Source organism: Macaca fascicularis, chromosome X (genome assembly GCF_037993035.2).
Source record: "Macaca fascicularis isolate 582-1 chromosome X, T2T-MFA8v1.1".
NCBI classification, from domain to species: domain Eukaryota; kingdom Metazoa; phylum Chordata; class Mammalia; order Primates; family Cercopithecidae; genus Macaca; species Macaca fascicularis.
In genome coordinates, this window is record NC_088395.1 from 80,046,379 (window position 1) to 80,063,349 (window position 16,971).

The window sequence follows — 16,971 nt, forward strand, 5'->3', positions numbered from 1 at the left end:
GGTCTGAGCAAAGATTTTATTTTTAAGCCCTCAAAAACACAGGCAACAAAAGCAAAAGTAGACAAATGGGAACACATTAAGCTAAAAAGCTTCTTCACAGGAAAGAAAACAAACAATAGGGTAAAGAGACAACTTACACAATGGGAAAAATATTTTCAAAATATCCATCTGACAAGGGAGTAATAACAGAATATATAAGAAACTCAAGCAACTCAATAGAAAAAAAACCACATAATTTGATTAAAAAATAGCAAAAAATAAGAATACACATTTCTCAAAAGAAGATACATGAATGAATGGCCAGGGTATATGAAAAAAAATGCTCAATATTTCTAGTCATCAGGGAAATGCAAATCAAAACCACAATGAGATATAATCTCATCCCAGTTAAAATAACTATTATAAAAAAATACATAAATAGCAAATGCTGGCAAGGATGCAAAGAAAAGGAAACTCATATACCCTGTTGAAGGGAATGTAAATTAGTACAGCCACTATGGAAAACAGTATGAACATTTCTCAAAAAGCTTAAAATAGAACTACCATATGGTCCAGCAATCCTACTGCTGGGTACATGTCCAAAAGAAAGAATATCTGTATATTGAAAAGATCTCTGCATTCTCATGTTTATTGTAGCACTATTAACGAGACCCAAGATATGGAATCAACCCATGTCCATCAATAAAAGATAAAGAAAATATGACACATGCACACAAAGGAATATAATTCAGCTATAAAAAGAATGAAATTCTGTTATTTGCAACAACAGGGAAGGAACTGCAGAACATTACATTAAGTGAAATAAGCCAGGCACAGTAAGATGAGTATCACATGTTCTCACTAATATGTGGGAACTAAAAAACTCATCTCATGCATGTAGTGAATAGAATAGTGATTATCAGGCTGGGAAGGGTAGAGTGCAGGGAAATGTTAATTAATGGGTACCAAAATACAGTTAGATAGAAGGAATTAGTTCTAGTGTTCAACCACACAGTAGGGTGACTACTACTAGTAATTTGTTGTATATTTCAATATTGCTATAAAAGAAGATTTTGAATGTTCCCAACACAAAGAAATGATAAATACTTATTATTTATCAGATGATGGATGTCCTAATTATCCTGATTTGACCAATACACATTTTGTGCATGTATCAAAATATTACATGTATCCCATAGATATTTACAATTATTATGAATCAACAAAAAAAATTTTTTAAGAAGAAACCCTGGCCAGATGCAGTGGCTCACACCCATGATTCCAACACTATGGTGGGCCAATGTGAGAGGGGCACTTGAGCCCAGGAGTTTGAAGTCGGCCTGGGAAACATAGTGAGACCTCCATCTATACAAAAAAGTAAAAAATAAAAAATAGCCAGGCATGTTGGTACACACCTGCGGTCCCAGCTACAGTGAAGGCTTAGGTAGGAAGATTGTTTGAGCCCAGGATGCCAAGACTGCAGTGAGCCACGATTGTGCCACTGCACTCCAGCCTGAGTGACAGCGAGACCTGTCTCAAAAAAATAAAAAGGTCCCATCAGTATATGCTTGGCAAAAAATAGATGTTCAATAAATTTTTAGCAAATGAGTAAATAAATTTTAAAAACCCAAACCAAGAAGCAAAAAACATAAATAACATCTTAAGTAAAATGAGACCTAAGAAAAATGGGTGAAATATAGATACCTCAAACACATATATAGATACAAAACTAATAAATCATTAATATATAAAGAAAATTGTCAATGGCTAAAATTAAAATGTCTAACAATTCAAAATTTTGGCAAAGATGTAGAGCAATTTGGACTCTTAGATATTGCTAATGGGAGTGTACACTGATATAAAAACTTTAAAAATTGTTTGCCCGTATCTACTAAATCTAAACACATGCCTCCCCTAGGATGCAGCAATGACCTGCTTATGTAAATACACAAAAAGGCTTGTACAATAATGTTCATGTCAGTTTTATTTGTTTTTAAAATAATTCTACTTGGGCTTATTTTGTGTATCACGTAATGCACCCATTTCAAGTGCATGAATGAATGATTTTTAAAATTATATTTACTAATTGGAGGCAGAGCAAGATGGCTAAATAGAACTCTCTAGCAATCATTTCTCCCATGGGAACATTAAACTGAATACCTTTCCATGCATAAAATACCTTCATAAGAAGTAAAAAATCAAATGAGATATCAGAGTTTCTGGTTTTAGCATAATAAAAAGAAAAGATGCATTGAAGAGGGAAAGAAGAACAGTCTTGCGTTGCTTACACCCCCATCCCAATCCCAGGCAGTGCAGCCCAGAGAGAGAAGCTGTACACCCTAGGGAGGGAAAGAAAAGTGAGTGTGGGACTTTGCAGTGGAACTCAGTGCTGCCCTATCTCATAGTGTCACAGTGGAACACAACACCAGACAGATTTCCACAGGTTCTCCTGGAGAGAGTATTTAAACCAGTTCTGGCCCAGAGGTGAATCTACTGCCCTGGTGGGAGGAGTTAAAGTCCTGGCCCACTTTATGACTGGCTAACTACAGTGGCCTTAGGCCTCAAATAAATTTCAGTGGCAACCAGGTAACTAGTGACTGAGATCCTTGGGCAAGCCTAAGTGTGGTTCTGCACTGGTCTTGGAGGCTGTAGACTTGGGATGTGACCCAGCATGACACAAGCGGTGGCAACCAAGGGAGTGCCTGCATCACCTCTCTCCCACCTCCAGACAAGTAATGACAATAGTAAGTCTTTACTTATCAACAATAACATTAAACATTGAAATTTAAAATTTTTCAAATAAAAAACATAGTTTCTGAATGGATAACAATCCAGACTCAACTGTATGCTGTCTGCAAGAAACTCATTTTACTTAATCTATAAAGACAAACATAGACTTAAAATGAAGGGATAGAAAAAGATACTTTATGCAAATATAAACCATAAAAGAACAAGAATAGCTGTATTTATATCAGATAAAACAGATTTTAAGTCAAAAACTGTAAAAAGAGAAAAAGAAACTCATTATATTATATAATGATAAAGAGGTCAATTCAGCAAGAGGATATAACAATTGTAAACATACATGTGACGAATATTGTAGCACCCAAACATATAAGCAAATATTAATATATCTAAAGGGAGAGATATATTGCAATATGATAATAGCAGGACACTTCAAAACTTCAGTTTCAGTAATGGACCTATCATCCAGACAGATAATCAACAAACATTGGACTTAATCTGCATTATAGACCAAGTGAATGTAATAGATATTTACAGAATATTACATTCAATAGCTGCAGAATTCACATTCTTTTTAACAGCACATGAAACAACCTCCAGGATGTACCATATGTTAGGCCACAAAAATTGTCCCATCAAATTTTTAAAAAGTCCAAATCATATCAAGTATATTTTTCTGATTACAAGGAAATAAAACTAGAACTCAATAACAAGTGGAGCTTTGGAAACTATACAAATACATGGAAATTAAACAACATGCTCCTGAATGACCAATAGGTCAATAAAGAAATTAAGAAGAAAAATTTAAATTTTATTGATACAAATGGCAATGGAAATGCAACACACAAAAACCTATGGAATACAATAAAAGCAATACTAACAGATAGCCTAATAATGCATCTTAAAGAACTAGAAAAGCAAGAACAAACCAAACTCAAAATTTGTAGAAGAAAAAATAAAAATCAGAGCAGAAATGACTAAAACTGATACTAAATTAAATTTACCAAGTTGTACAATTAAAACCATGAATCAGTTTTAGAACACTTTCATCATCTCAATATTATCTTTCATAAATAATTACTGTTACACTTCTTACTCATGCTATAGGTACCACTAATTCACTTTTTGTCTTATAGCTTTGCCTTTGTGGGTATTTCTTATAAATAAAATTATACAACATGTTATCTTTTTTTTTCACTGACTAATCTGGGACTCTTTTTCATCTTTACTTTTTTAAAAATTATACTTTAATTTCTATGGTACATGTGCAGAATGTGCAGATTTGTCATATAGGTATACATGTGCCATGTTGGCTTGCTGCACCCATCAACTTGTCATTTACATTAGGTATTTCTCCAAATGCTATCTCTCCCACAGCCCCCCAACCCCCCACAGGCCCTGAGGTGTGATATTCTCTGCCCTGTGTCCATGTGTTCGCATTGTTCAACTCCTACTTATGAGTGAGAACATCCGGTGTTTGGTTTTCTGTCCTTGTGATAGTTCACAGAGAATGATGATTTCCACCTTCATCCATGTCCCTGCAAAAGACATGAACCCACCCTTTTTTATAGCTGCATAGTATTCCGTAGTGTATATGTGCCACAATTTCTTAATCCAGTCTTTCATTGATGGAAATTTTTGTTGGATCCAAGACATTACTATTGGGAATAGTGCCGCAATAAACATACTTGTGCATGTGTCTTTATAGTAGCATGATTTATAAACCTTTGGGTGTATACCCAGTAATGGGATCACTGGGTCAAATGGTATTTCCAGTTACAGATCCTTGAGGAATTGTCACACTGTCTTCTAATTTACACTCCCACGAACAGAGTAAAAGTGTTCCTATTTCTCCACATCCTCTCCAGCATCTATTGTTTCCTGACATTTTAGTGATCGCCATTCTAACTGGTGTGAGATGGTATCTCATTGTGGTTTTGATTTGCATTTCTCTAACAGCCAGTGATGATGAGCATTTTTTCATACGTTTGTTGGTTGCATAAATGTCTTCTTTTGAGAAGTGTCTGTTCATATCCTTTGCCCACTTTTTGATGGGGTTGTTTGTTTTTTCTTGTAAGTTTGTTTAAGTTCTTTGTAGATTCTGGATATTAGCCCTTTGTCAGATGGGTAGATTGCAATCATTTTCTCCCATTCTATAGGCTGCCTGTTCACTCTGATGATAGTTTCTTTTGCTGTGCAGAAGCTCTTTGAATTAATTAGATCCCATTTGTTGATTTTGGCTTATGTTGCCATTGCTTTTGGTGTTTTAGTCATGAAGTCGTTGCCCATGCCTATGTCCTGAATGATACTTCCTGGGTTTTCTTCTAGCATTTTTATCATTTTAGGTCTTAACATTTAAGTGTTTAATCCATCTTGAATTAATTTTTGTATAAGGAGTAAGGAAGGGATCCAGTTTCAGCTTTCAACATATGGCTAGCCAGTTTTCCCAGCACCATTTATTAAATAGGGAATTCATTCCCCATTGCTTGTTTTTGTCAGGTTTGTCAAAGATCAGATGGTTGTAGATGTGTGATGTTATTTCTGAGGCTTCTGTTCTGTTCGATTGGTCTATATATTTGTTTTGGTACCAGTACCATGCAGTTCTGGTTACTGTAGCCTTGTAGTACAGTTTGAAGTCAGGTAGCGTGATGCCTCCAGCTTTGTTCTTTTTGCTTAGGATTGTCTTGGCTATGTGGGTTATTTTTTTGGTTCCATATGAACTTTAAACGGACTGTATGCTCCAATGAAAAGACACAGACTGGCAAATTGGATAAAGAGTCAAGATCCATTGGTGTTCTGTATTCAGGAGACCCATTTCACATGCAGAGACACACATAGGCTCAAAATAAATGGATGGAGGAAGATCTTCCAAGAAAATGGAAAGAGAGAGAAAAAGAAAGCAAGGGTGGCAATCCTAGTCTCTGATAAAACAGACTTTAAACCAACAAAGAGCAAAAGAGACAAAGAAGGCCATTACATAATGGTAAAGGGATCAATTCAACAAGAAGAGCTAACTATCCTAAATATACATGCACCCAATACGGGAGCACCCAGATTCATAAAGCAAGTCCTTAGAAACCTAAAAAGAGACTTAGACTCCCACACAATAATAATGGGAGAATTTAACACTCCACTGTCAATATTAGACACATCAATGAGACAGAAGGTTAACAAGGATATCCAGGACTTGAACTCAGCTCTGGACCAAGCAGACCTAATCGCCATCTACAGAACTCTCCACCCCAAATCAGCAAAATATACATTCTTCTCAGCACCAAATCGCACTTATTCCAAAATTGACCACATAATTGGAAGTAAAACACTTCTCAGCAAATGTAAAAGAACAGAAATCACAACAAACTGTCTCTCAGACCACAGTGCAATCAAATTAGAACTCAGGATTAAGAAACTCACTCAAAACCTCACAACTACATGGAAACTGAGCAACCTGCTCCTGAATGACTACTAGGTAATTAACAAAATGAAGGTAAGAGAAAGAAATACAGGGTATTCTATTAGGAATAGAGGAAGTCAAATTGTCTCTGTCTGCAGATGACTTGATTGTATATTTAGAAAACCGCATCATCTCAGCCCCAAATTTCCTTAAGCTGATAAGCAACTTCAGCAAAATCTCAGGATACAAAATCAATGAGCAAAAATCACAAGCGTTCCTATACACTAATAACAGACAAACGGAGAGCCAAATCATGAGTGAACTTCCATTTCCAATTACTATAAAGAGAATAAAATACCTAGGAATTCAACTTACAAGGAATGTGAAGGACCTCCTCAAGGAGAACTACAAACCACTGCTCAATGAAATAAAAGAGGACACAAACAAATGGAGGAACATTTCATGCTCATGGATAGGAAGAATGAATATCCGAAAACGGCTATATTGCCCAAGGTAATTTATAGATTCAATGCTATCCCCATCAAGCTACCACTGATTTTCTCCACAGAATTGAAAAAACAAACAAACAAACAAACAGAAAAACATTTTCTCTCGTGTGTATGACTTTGTTCATTGAAAATAAAGATTTTGAGATTTATCTTTGCTGTAGCATGTATCCACAGTAATTTCTTTTATGCTGGATAGTATTGAATTATATGGATATATCGCATTATGTTTATTTTTTCACCAGTTGATGTACATGCAGGCTATTTCTAACTTTGGCTACTATGAATTACGTTGGAATAAACATTTGTGTGCAAGTCTTTTTTAATGTTAATCATTCTATTATGTATGAAATGCTATCACATTGTGGTTTAATTTGTATTTCACTTATAACCATCTCTTCACATTTTTATTAGCAATTCATATATATTTTGGTATAATGTCTTCAAATCTTTTGCCTATTTTTAATTGGTTTGCCTTTATTATTGAGGTGTAAGAGTTCTATGCATATAGTGGATATAAGTCCTTTTCAGATACACATTTTGCAATATTTTTCACCATAAGGTGCAATGTCTTTTTATGCCTAATGAGAAACTGTATTTCAGTGCTGAAGTTTTGAATTTTGATGGGATCCATTTTATCTTTTTTTTTTTCAATGGACTGTGTTTTTATGTCATAACTAAGAAATAGCTGCCTAACCAAGACATTAAATATTTTCTCCTATAGATAAATGTGTTAGAGTTTTAAATCCTATATTTAGGAGCCTGGGCAACATAGTAAGGCCTCATATCTACCAAAAGTAATAAAAAAAATAAGCACGTGTGGTGGTGTGTGCCTGTAGTCCCAGCTACTTGGAAGGCTGAGGCCAGAGGATTACTTGAACCCAGGAAATTGAGGCTTCAGTGAGCTATGATTGTGTCTCTGCACTCCAACCTGGGCAACACAGCAAGACCCTTCTAAAAAAAAACTTATATTAGGTCTATAATGTATTTTGAGTTAATTTTTTTGTGTATTGTGAGAGTTACGAGTCTTGGCTTAGCTTTCTGCATGTGGATATCCCTTTGCCCCCAAACAGCTTGTTAAAAAGGTTATCCTTTCCTCAATGAATTGTATTGGTACCCTTATCATAACATCACTTGACTGTTGTAAAAATGGGCCAAGGATGGCCCCTCTATATTGGCCCCCTTGTTGTTTACTCCTTCACAGCAGGTTGTTAGCTTAAAGCCTGTCTGCACCAAATTCAAATTATTACACATCCAAAATGTTCTAAATGGAGCCTGAATAAGCATATTATTGTCTCTTTTACCTCCTGCCTTTCACTCCACAAAAGTACACCCCACTTCTGTTAGCCTTAGATAACACAAACACTGTAACTGTAAAAGATCCCAAATCCCTGCTGCCTTTTGGAGCTTTCTGACCCAGTGACTTCTCACTTTGCAGCTGAACAATGCTGCTTAAAGGCATAAACTACCTCTCTGAATCACCTGTCTCCTGGAAATTTCTTCACCCACTTCACCTTCTTAATTGAGACCTCATGATGCTTTTCATGGATGCTGTGGTGAGGGATTTACTCTTTCATACAACCCTCTTCAAGCACCATTTAATAAAGTTTGTTGTACAATGATACCATGTTGTTTTGTGTTTTCCTTGGTCAGACCCAACATCTTCAAACTTACCACAACTATAAATAAAAGAATTTATTTCTAGAATTTGAACTCAGTTTCATTAATCTATAATGTCTAACCTTATGAAAATACCATACCATCTTGACTACCATAGATTGATAGTTTCTTTTAAAAAATTGGAAAGTGAAAGCCCTCCATCATTTTTCTTCTTCTTTTTTCAAAATAGTTTTGGCTACTCTGAGTCTCTTGAATTTCTATACAAATTTTATAATAAGATTGTCAATTTCTGCAAAGAAAATACCTCTTTGAATTTTAAAAGAGAATACGTTGAATCACTAGATCAATTTGGGGAGAATTGGCATTTTAACAGTATCAAGTCTTCCAATGCATAAACAAATTATTTTCATTCATTTTTCTTTAATTTCTCAAAGGCTTATTTCACTTACTGTAATGTCCTACAGTTCCATTCTTGTTGCTGCAAATGACAGAATTTCATTCTTTTCTATGGCTGAATAATATTCCATTGTGTATATGTATCACATCTTTTTCCATTCACTTACAGATGAACATTTAGGTTGCTTCCATGTCTTGGCTAATACTGCAATGAACATGAGTGTGCAGATACCTCTTTAAGATCCTGCTTTCTATTTTTTGTTTGTTTGTTTGTTTTGCAAAGGGATGTGTTTAATAGAATATTCAGACTGATTTCCCACCTTTCTACACCACCTCTTCCTTTCCCTTCAGGCTTATTCGAGCTTTCATTCCACATATAAATAACAGATTAAATACCTTAAAAGATACAGCACAATTGATATTGAATAATAAGTAGTCTACTCTCATTTTAAAAGTATTAAGCATTGGAATTCCGCTGACCCATGCAATAAAGCAAGTTTTATATATCTTCTTGTGACTTATTTGTAATGTTTTCTTATATAAATCTAAATATTTTACAATCAAGTTGTTTTCCTCCAAACGTAAATTTGAGTGAAACAGATATCCAACCTGCGAACTTGTTTCTTCACTAAAGTATAAATGCTATCCAATATTAAGAGTAAATGTCAAGACAGCTGAATAGGAACAGCTCCAGTCTGCAGTTCCCAGTGTGATCAATGCAGAAGATGGGTGATTTCTGCATTTTCAGCTGAGATACCTGGTTTATCTCATTGGGATGGGTTGGACAGTGGGTGAAGCCCATGTAGGGTGAGCCGATGTAGGTTGGGGCATTGCCTTACCCAGGAAGTTCAAGGGGTCAGGGAATTTCCCTTTCCTAGCCAAGGGAAGCCATGCCTTCACCAAAGATGGTACCTGGAAAAATGGGACACTCCCACCCAAATACTGCACTTTCCAATGGTCTTAGCAAATGGCACATCAGGAGATTACATCCCACGCCTGGCTTGGTGGGTCTCATGACCACGGAGCCTTGCTCACTGCTAGTGCAACAAGGTGAGATCAACCTGTGAGGCAGCAGCCTGGCAGGGGGAGGGGTGTCCACCAGAGCCGAGACTTCAGTAAGTAAACAAAGTGACCAGGAAGCTTGAACTGGGTGGAGCCCAGCTCAGTTCAGCAAGGCCGGCTGCCTCTGTAGACCCCACCTCTGGGGGCAGGGCATAGCTGAACAAAAGGCAGCAGAAACTTCTGTAGACATAAAGATTGCTGTCTGACATCTCTTAAGAGAGCAGTGGTCCTCCCAGCATGGTGTTTGAGCTCGAAGGATGGACAGACTGCCTCCTCAAGTGGGTCCCTGACCCCTGTGTAGCCTAACTGGGAGACACCTCCTAGAAGGGGCTAACTGAAACCTCATACAGATGGGTGCCCCTCTGGGACAAACTTCCAGAGGAAGGATCCGACAGCAATATTTGCTGTTCTGCAGCCTCCGCTGGTGAAATCCAGGCAAACAGGGTCTGGAGCGGACCTCCAGCAAACTCCAACAGACCTGCAGCTGAGGGACCTAACTCTTAGAATGAAAACTAACAAAGAGAAAGGAATAGCATCAACATCAACAAAAAGGACATTCACACCAATACCCTATCTGTAGGTCACCAACATTAAAGACCAAAGTTAGGTAAAACCACAAAAATGGCGAGAAACCAGAGCAGAAAAGCTGAAAAATCTAAAAGCCAGAGCACCTCTTCTCTTCCAAAGGATTGCAGCTCCACACCAGCAATGGAACAAAGCTGGACAGAGAATGAATTTGATGAGCTGACAGAAGTAGGCTTCAGAAGGTCAGTAATAACGAACTTCTCTGAGCTAAAGGAGGATGTTCAAACCCATCGAAAGGAAGCTAAAAACCTTGAAAAACGATTACATGAATGAGTAACTAGAATAAAAAGTGCAGAGAAGACATTAAATGACCTGATGGATCTGAAAACCATGGCATGAGAACTATGCGACACATGCACAAGCTTCAGTAGCTGTTTCAATCAAATGGAAGAAAGGGTATCAGTGAATGAAGATCAAATTAATGAAATAAAGCGAGAAGAGAAGTTTAGGGAAAAAAGAGTAAAAAGAAACAAACAAAGCCTCCAAGAAATACAGGACTATGTGAAAAGACCAAATCTACATTTGTTTGGTGTACCTGAAAGTGGCAGGGAGAAAGGAACCAATGTGGAAAACACTCTTCAGGATATTATCCAGGAGAAGTTCCCCAACCTAGCAAGGCAGGCCAACATTCAAATTCAGGAAATAGAGAGAACACCACAAAGATACTCCTCAAGAAGAGCAACCCCAAGACACATAATTGTATTTTGTCACCACCAGGCCTGCCTTACAAGAGCTCCTGAAGAAAGCCCTAAATATGGAAAGGAACAACCAGTACCAACCACTGCAAAAACATGCCAAATTGTAAAGATCGTCAATGCTAGGAATAAACTGCATCAACTAATGGGCAAAATAACCAGCTAACATCATAATGACAGGATCAAATTCACACATAACAATATTTACCTTAAATGTAAATGGTATAAATGTTCCAATTAAAAGATGCAGACTGGCAAATTGCATAAAGAGTCAAGACCCCTGCAGGGACATGGATGCAGCTGGAAACCATCATTCTCAGCAAACTATCACAAGAACAGAAAACCAAACACTGCATGTTCTCACTCATAGGTGGGAATTGAACAATGAGATCACTTGGACACGGGAAGGGGAACATCACACACCAGGTCCTATTGTGGGGAGGGGGGAGGGGGGAGGGATAGCATTAGGAGATATACCTAATGTAAATGACAAGTTAATGGGTGCAGCACACCAACATGGCACATGTATACATATGTAACAAACCTGCACGTTGTGCACATGTACCCTAGAACTTAAAGTATAATAATAATAGAGAAAGAAAACACTGGGTAGTTTGGCTAGAGCATAATAATTGGATTTTCTGGCTTTCAAAAATTTGGATTGTAATGAAAAGAAACTTTGTGCTATTTTTACAATTTTCAGTACAAATAAATGTGTGTATTGAGAAACAATAAAAAAAGGAAAAAAAAAAAAAGAGTCAAGACCCATCACTGTGCTATATTCAGGAGAACCATCTCACATGCAGAGACACACATAAGCTCAAAATAAATAGATGGAGGAAGATCTACCAAGAAAATGAAAAGCAAAAAAAAAAAAAAAAAAAAAAAAAAAAAAAAAAAAAAAAGCAGGGGTGGCAATCCTAGTCTCTGATAAAACAGACTTTAAACCAACAAAGGTCAAAAGAGACAAAGAAGGCCATTACATAATGGTAAAGGGATCAATTCAACAAGAAGAGCTAACTATCCTAAATATATATGCACCCAATACAGGAGCACCCAGATTCATAAAGCAAGTCCTTAGAGACCTACAAAGAGACTTAGACTCCCGCACAATAATAATGGGAGACTTTAACCTCTGTCAATATTAGATAGATCAACGAGACAGAAGGTTAACAAGAATATCCAGGACTTGAACTCAGCTCTGGACCAAGCAGACCTAATAGCTATCTACAGAACTCTCCACCCCAAACCAATGGAATATACATTCTTCTCAGCACAAAATCACACTTATTCCAAAATTGACCAGATAGTTGGAAGTAAAGCACTCGTCAGCAAATGGAAAAGAAGAGAAATCACATCAAACTGTCTCTCAGACCACAGTGCAAACAAATTAGAACTCAGGATTCCGAAACTCATTCAAAACTGCTCAACTACATGGAAACCAAACAACCTGCTCCTGAATGACTACTGGGTAAATAACAAAATGAAGGCAGAAATAAAGATGTTCATGGAAACCAATGAGAACAAAGACACAATGTACCAGAATCTCTGGGACACATTTAAAGCAGTGTGTAGAGGGAAATTTATAGCACTAAATGCCCACAAGAGAAAGCAGGAAAGATCTAAAAATGACAACCTAACATCCCAATTAAAATAACTAGAGAAGCAAGCACAAACAAATTCAAAAGCTATCAGAAGACATGAAATAACTAAGATCAGGGCAGAACTGAAGTACACAGAAACATGAAAAAGCCTTCAAAAAATCAATGAATCCAGGATCTGCTTTTTTGAAAAGATCGACAAAATTGATAGACCGCTAGCAATACTAATAAGAAGAAAAGAGAGAAGAATCAGATAGACGTAATAAAAAGTGATAAAGGCGATATCACCACTGATCCCACAGAAATACAAACTACCATCAGAGAATACTACAAACAACTCTACGCAAATAAACTAGAAAATCTAGAAGAACTGGGTAAATTCCTGGACACATACACCCTGCCAAGACTAAACCAGGAAGAAGTTGAATCTCTGAATAGACCAGTAGCAGGCTCTTAAATTGAGGCAATAATTAACAGCCTACCAACAAAAAAAGTCCAGGACCAGATGGATTCACAGATGAATTCTATCAGAGGTACAAAGAGGAGCTGGTACCATTCCTTCTGAAACTATTCCAATCAATAGAAAAAAAGGGAATCCTCCCTAACTCATTTTATGAGGCCAGATCATCCTGATACCAAAGCCTGGCAGAGACACAACAAAGAAAAGAGAATTTTAGACCAATATCCCTGATGAACATCGACATGAAATCCTCAGTAAAATACTGGCAAACCAAATCCAGCAGCACATCAAAAAGCTTATCCACCACAATCAAGTGGGCTTTATCCCTGGGATGCAAGGCTGGTTCAACATATGCAAATCAATAAACACAATCCATCACATAAACAGAACCAATGAAAAAAACCACATGATTATCTCAATAGATGCAGAAAAGGCCTTTGACAAAATTCAACAGCACTTCATGCTAAAAACTCTCAATAAACTAGGTATTGATGGAATGTATCTCAAAATAATAAGAGCTATTTATGACAAACCCACAGCCAATATCATATTGAATGGGCAAAAACTGGAAGCATTGCCTTTGAAAACTGGCACAAGACAGGGATGCCTTCTCTCACCACTCCTATTCAACAGAGTGTTGGAAGTTTTGACCAGGGTAATCAGGCAAGAGAAAGAAATAAAGGGTATTCAATTAGGAGGAAATCAAATTGTCACTGTTTTCAGATTACATGATTGTATATTTAGAAAACCCCATCATCTCAGCCCAATATGTCCTTAAGCTGATAAGCAACTTCAGCAAAGTCTCAGGATATAAAATCAATGTGCAAAAATCACAAGCATTCTTATACACCAATAACAGACAAACAGAGAGCCAAATCATGAGTGAACTCCCATTCACAATTGCTTCAAAGAGAATAAAATACCTAGGAATCCAACTTACAAGGGATGTGAAGGACCTCTTCAAGGAGAACTACAAAACACTGCTCAACAAAATAAAAGAGGACACAAATAAACGGAAGAACATTCCATGCTCATGGATATGAAGAATCAATATTGTGAAAATGGCCATACTTCCCAAGGTAATTTATAAATTCAGTGCCATTCCCAACAAGCTGCCAATGACTTTCTTCACAGAATTGGAAAAAAACCACTCTAAAATTCATATGTAACCAAAGAAGAGCCCGCATTGCTAAGACAATCTTTGCCTTAATTATACATTTCAGAATGAAGGAAATATAGAAATGACCACTTAGTCATTTCTATATTTCCACTTAATCATTTCTATATTTCTCAATATAGAAATATATAGAATATATTTCTATATGTTTCTCAATATATAGAAATGATTAAGAAAACCACTGACCATGGACTGGTTGTGGCCATTTTACAGAAGCTGCGTACTTGAGTGCTTTTGTGTCCTGAAATGACTCTTAGATGTTTAAGGCCTAACTGTAATACACTTAAATGTTAAGTCTCCACCTCATAGTGAATGTAGGTCATGTGTTATATGCATGCTTGTTAAATATGCATACATTAGGACCACCTTCCTGAATATTAGTAGATACACCTTTACCTGTTAAATATGTACGTTTAGCCAACCCATTCAGTGTAAAGCTCCTCCCTAAACCCTTCCTCCTTCAAAGTGTCTGTCTTTGGTCTTTGCCAGAGGCTGTGCTTTCCAGCCTGCTGGATGGCCACCTTGCAGATTGCAATCCTTTATAAGTCTCTGTTTCTAAATTTATAGATCTTACGGTTTTTTCTTTCTTTCTTTCTTTCTTTCTTTCTTTCTTTCTTTCTTTCTTTCTTTCTTTCTTTCTTTCTTTCTTTCTTTCTTTCTTTCCTTTTTCTTTTTTTTACATGAAGACTCTCTCCCTCTTGCCCAGGCTGGAGTGCAGTGGTGCAATCTTAGCTCACTGCAACCTCTGCCTCCCAAGTTCAAACGATTCTCTTGCCCCAGCCTCCCAAGTAGCTGGAACTACATGTGCGTGCCACCACACCCAGCTAATATTTTGTATTTTTAGTAGAGACGGGGTTTCACCATGTTAGCTAGGTTGGTGTCGATCTCCTGACCTCATGATCCTCCCACCTCGGCCTCCTAAATTGCTGAGATTATGGGCGTGAGCCACGGTGTCAGCCTGATCTTGTGAACTTTTAATTTAACACCTCCAAGTGTACAATCACTGAAGCAGCTGGGGGAAAATGTTGAGTAAACTTGATTCTAAAATTGTGGAAATAAAAAATAAAAACAGCATGAATTAGTTTTTAGTCTAGAATCAAACTACAAAAACATCTGTGTTTATTTTTGAAGACTTAAACCTGCTTTATTCTCTCTTAAACTGTAATATAAAAGGTTCCAGTTTTTAAGACAAACTTCAAACAGTACTGAAAAAAGTTTGTGTCAATGGACAAAAAGAGTCAGTACCTCCGGGCAGGGCGTCAAAGAGAACCACCCAGGTTGAAGGATGGTTTTCCTGTTGCTGGGCCACAAGTGCCTTCCTATTGACCTTCACCTTCTCTAGACCCTTGTTCCGGTAGCTGTGGGTCATCTCCATCTCCTCAATCTTGTCCAGTGCTGTTTATAAACTCTCATTGTACTTTCCCCTTTCCTACTTTGAGTTCATCTTCAACTTTCACTAATTTGCTTATTGGCATCTCTCTGTATTTTGATGAACTGCAAGTCTGAGTCTTTCTGCAGCTCCACCAGGTCACCTGCTGTACCATCATCCCTGGAGGACTCCTGCTATTCTTTCTCTTACTGCAACTTCAGTTTCCTAAACTGTGATGGTAGCTCTTCCTTTTCTCCAGCAGGTTTTTGTAGCTTTATGTGGCCCCTTTCCTGCTGACCCCAAGACCTGAGAAGTTTCCTGAGACACAACAGTGATGGCTTCAACCACTGATTCGTGATTGACATTACCACTGCAAGTGCCATTGGGGATTATAACTAAGCCATGTTTACAATAAGTTCATCCCTTTGTCAAAAAGCTTAAGTTTATCCATTGTATGCTGCAGTGCACTACACATATGTTTCTGTCTTTCTATCTTCTTTGATCATTCTTCATTATCTCTATAAAATTCCATCATCTGTTCCTCCTGTTCTTCAATAAAAAGCTTGAGGGTATCTATCTGGTGGGCTAAATTGTTCTTGTTGTATAACTATGCCCTGGAAACCATGGTTTTCTTACATTTCTCTTTCACTTTAGACAAAGACAAGTCACTCAGTTAGGTATCCGGACCTATTAAGCTGCTGGTGTTCCCACTTCCTTATCTGGATCAATTTCCACCTAGGGTGTTTGTTGCAGAGCAGAATTTCAAGATAAAGGCCTTGCATAATTTTTAGCACACTGTTTGTCAGATTTTTCATCCAACTCTTTTCATTGTTCCAGTTTGCTCATGTGTATATCTCTTGCTTTTGCCCAGGCAACTCATTTTACTGTCAGCCTTGCCTCTGCCTTTTTGGCATGTTACTCAAAGCTTCATCTTCTGCAGAAAATCAGGCTTTCATTGATGTTTTCCTTCCAGAACCAGAAGTTTCTATCTTGTTTCTTTTCTTTTTCTGAAGTCTTCTGGTAGAATATTAAGTTTATACTTAAACTAGGTTCTGGGCATTATGAAATAGGTATCCATATTTTCCCAATTAATTAATTTCTGCAAATAACTAGTCCTAATACAAAGTTGGAGGTTCATTTTTTCCCTTAGGGTATGCATTTATGATTTGTAAATAGACACTGAGTATTAAAGGAAAATATAATTTGTTCTCCAAGTTTATATTATTGCTATGTTTACAATTTTTTAACAAAACCACAAATAGTTCATCAACATAGAAATGATTAAGGCACCATGGTTATTAAAAATTATAAAGTAAGGCTTTATCATGTGCACATTCTGGATTAGAAAATTACTGAGACGAGACATCTTTCCATTACCTTGC

At 37.1% G+C, this 16,971-nt stretch overlaps 1 pseudogene; it reads right to left on the reverse strand.

The window, feature by feature from the left end:
* The window catches only part of LOC141409402 (leucine-rich repeat flightless-interacting protein 2-like), a 48,803-nt pseudogene that overhangs the window by 4,148 nt on the left and 27,684 nt on the right, over positions 1 to 16,971 (reverse strand).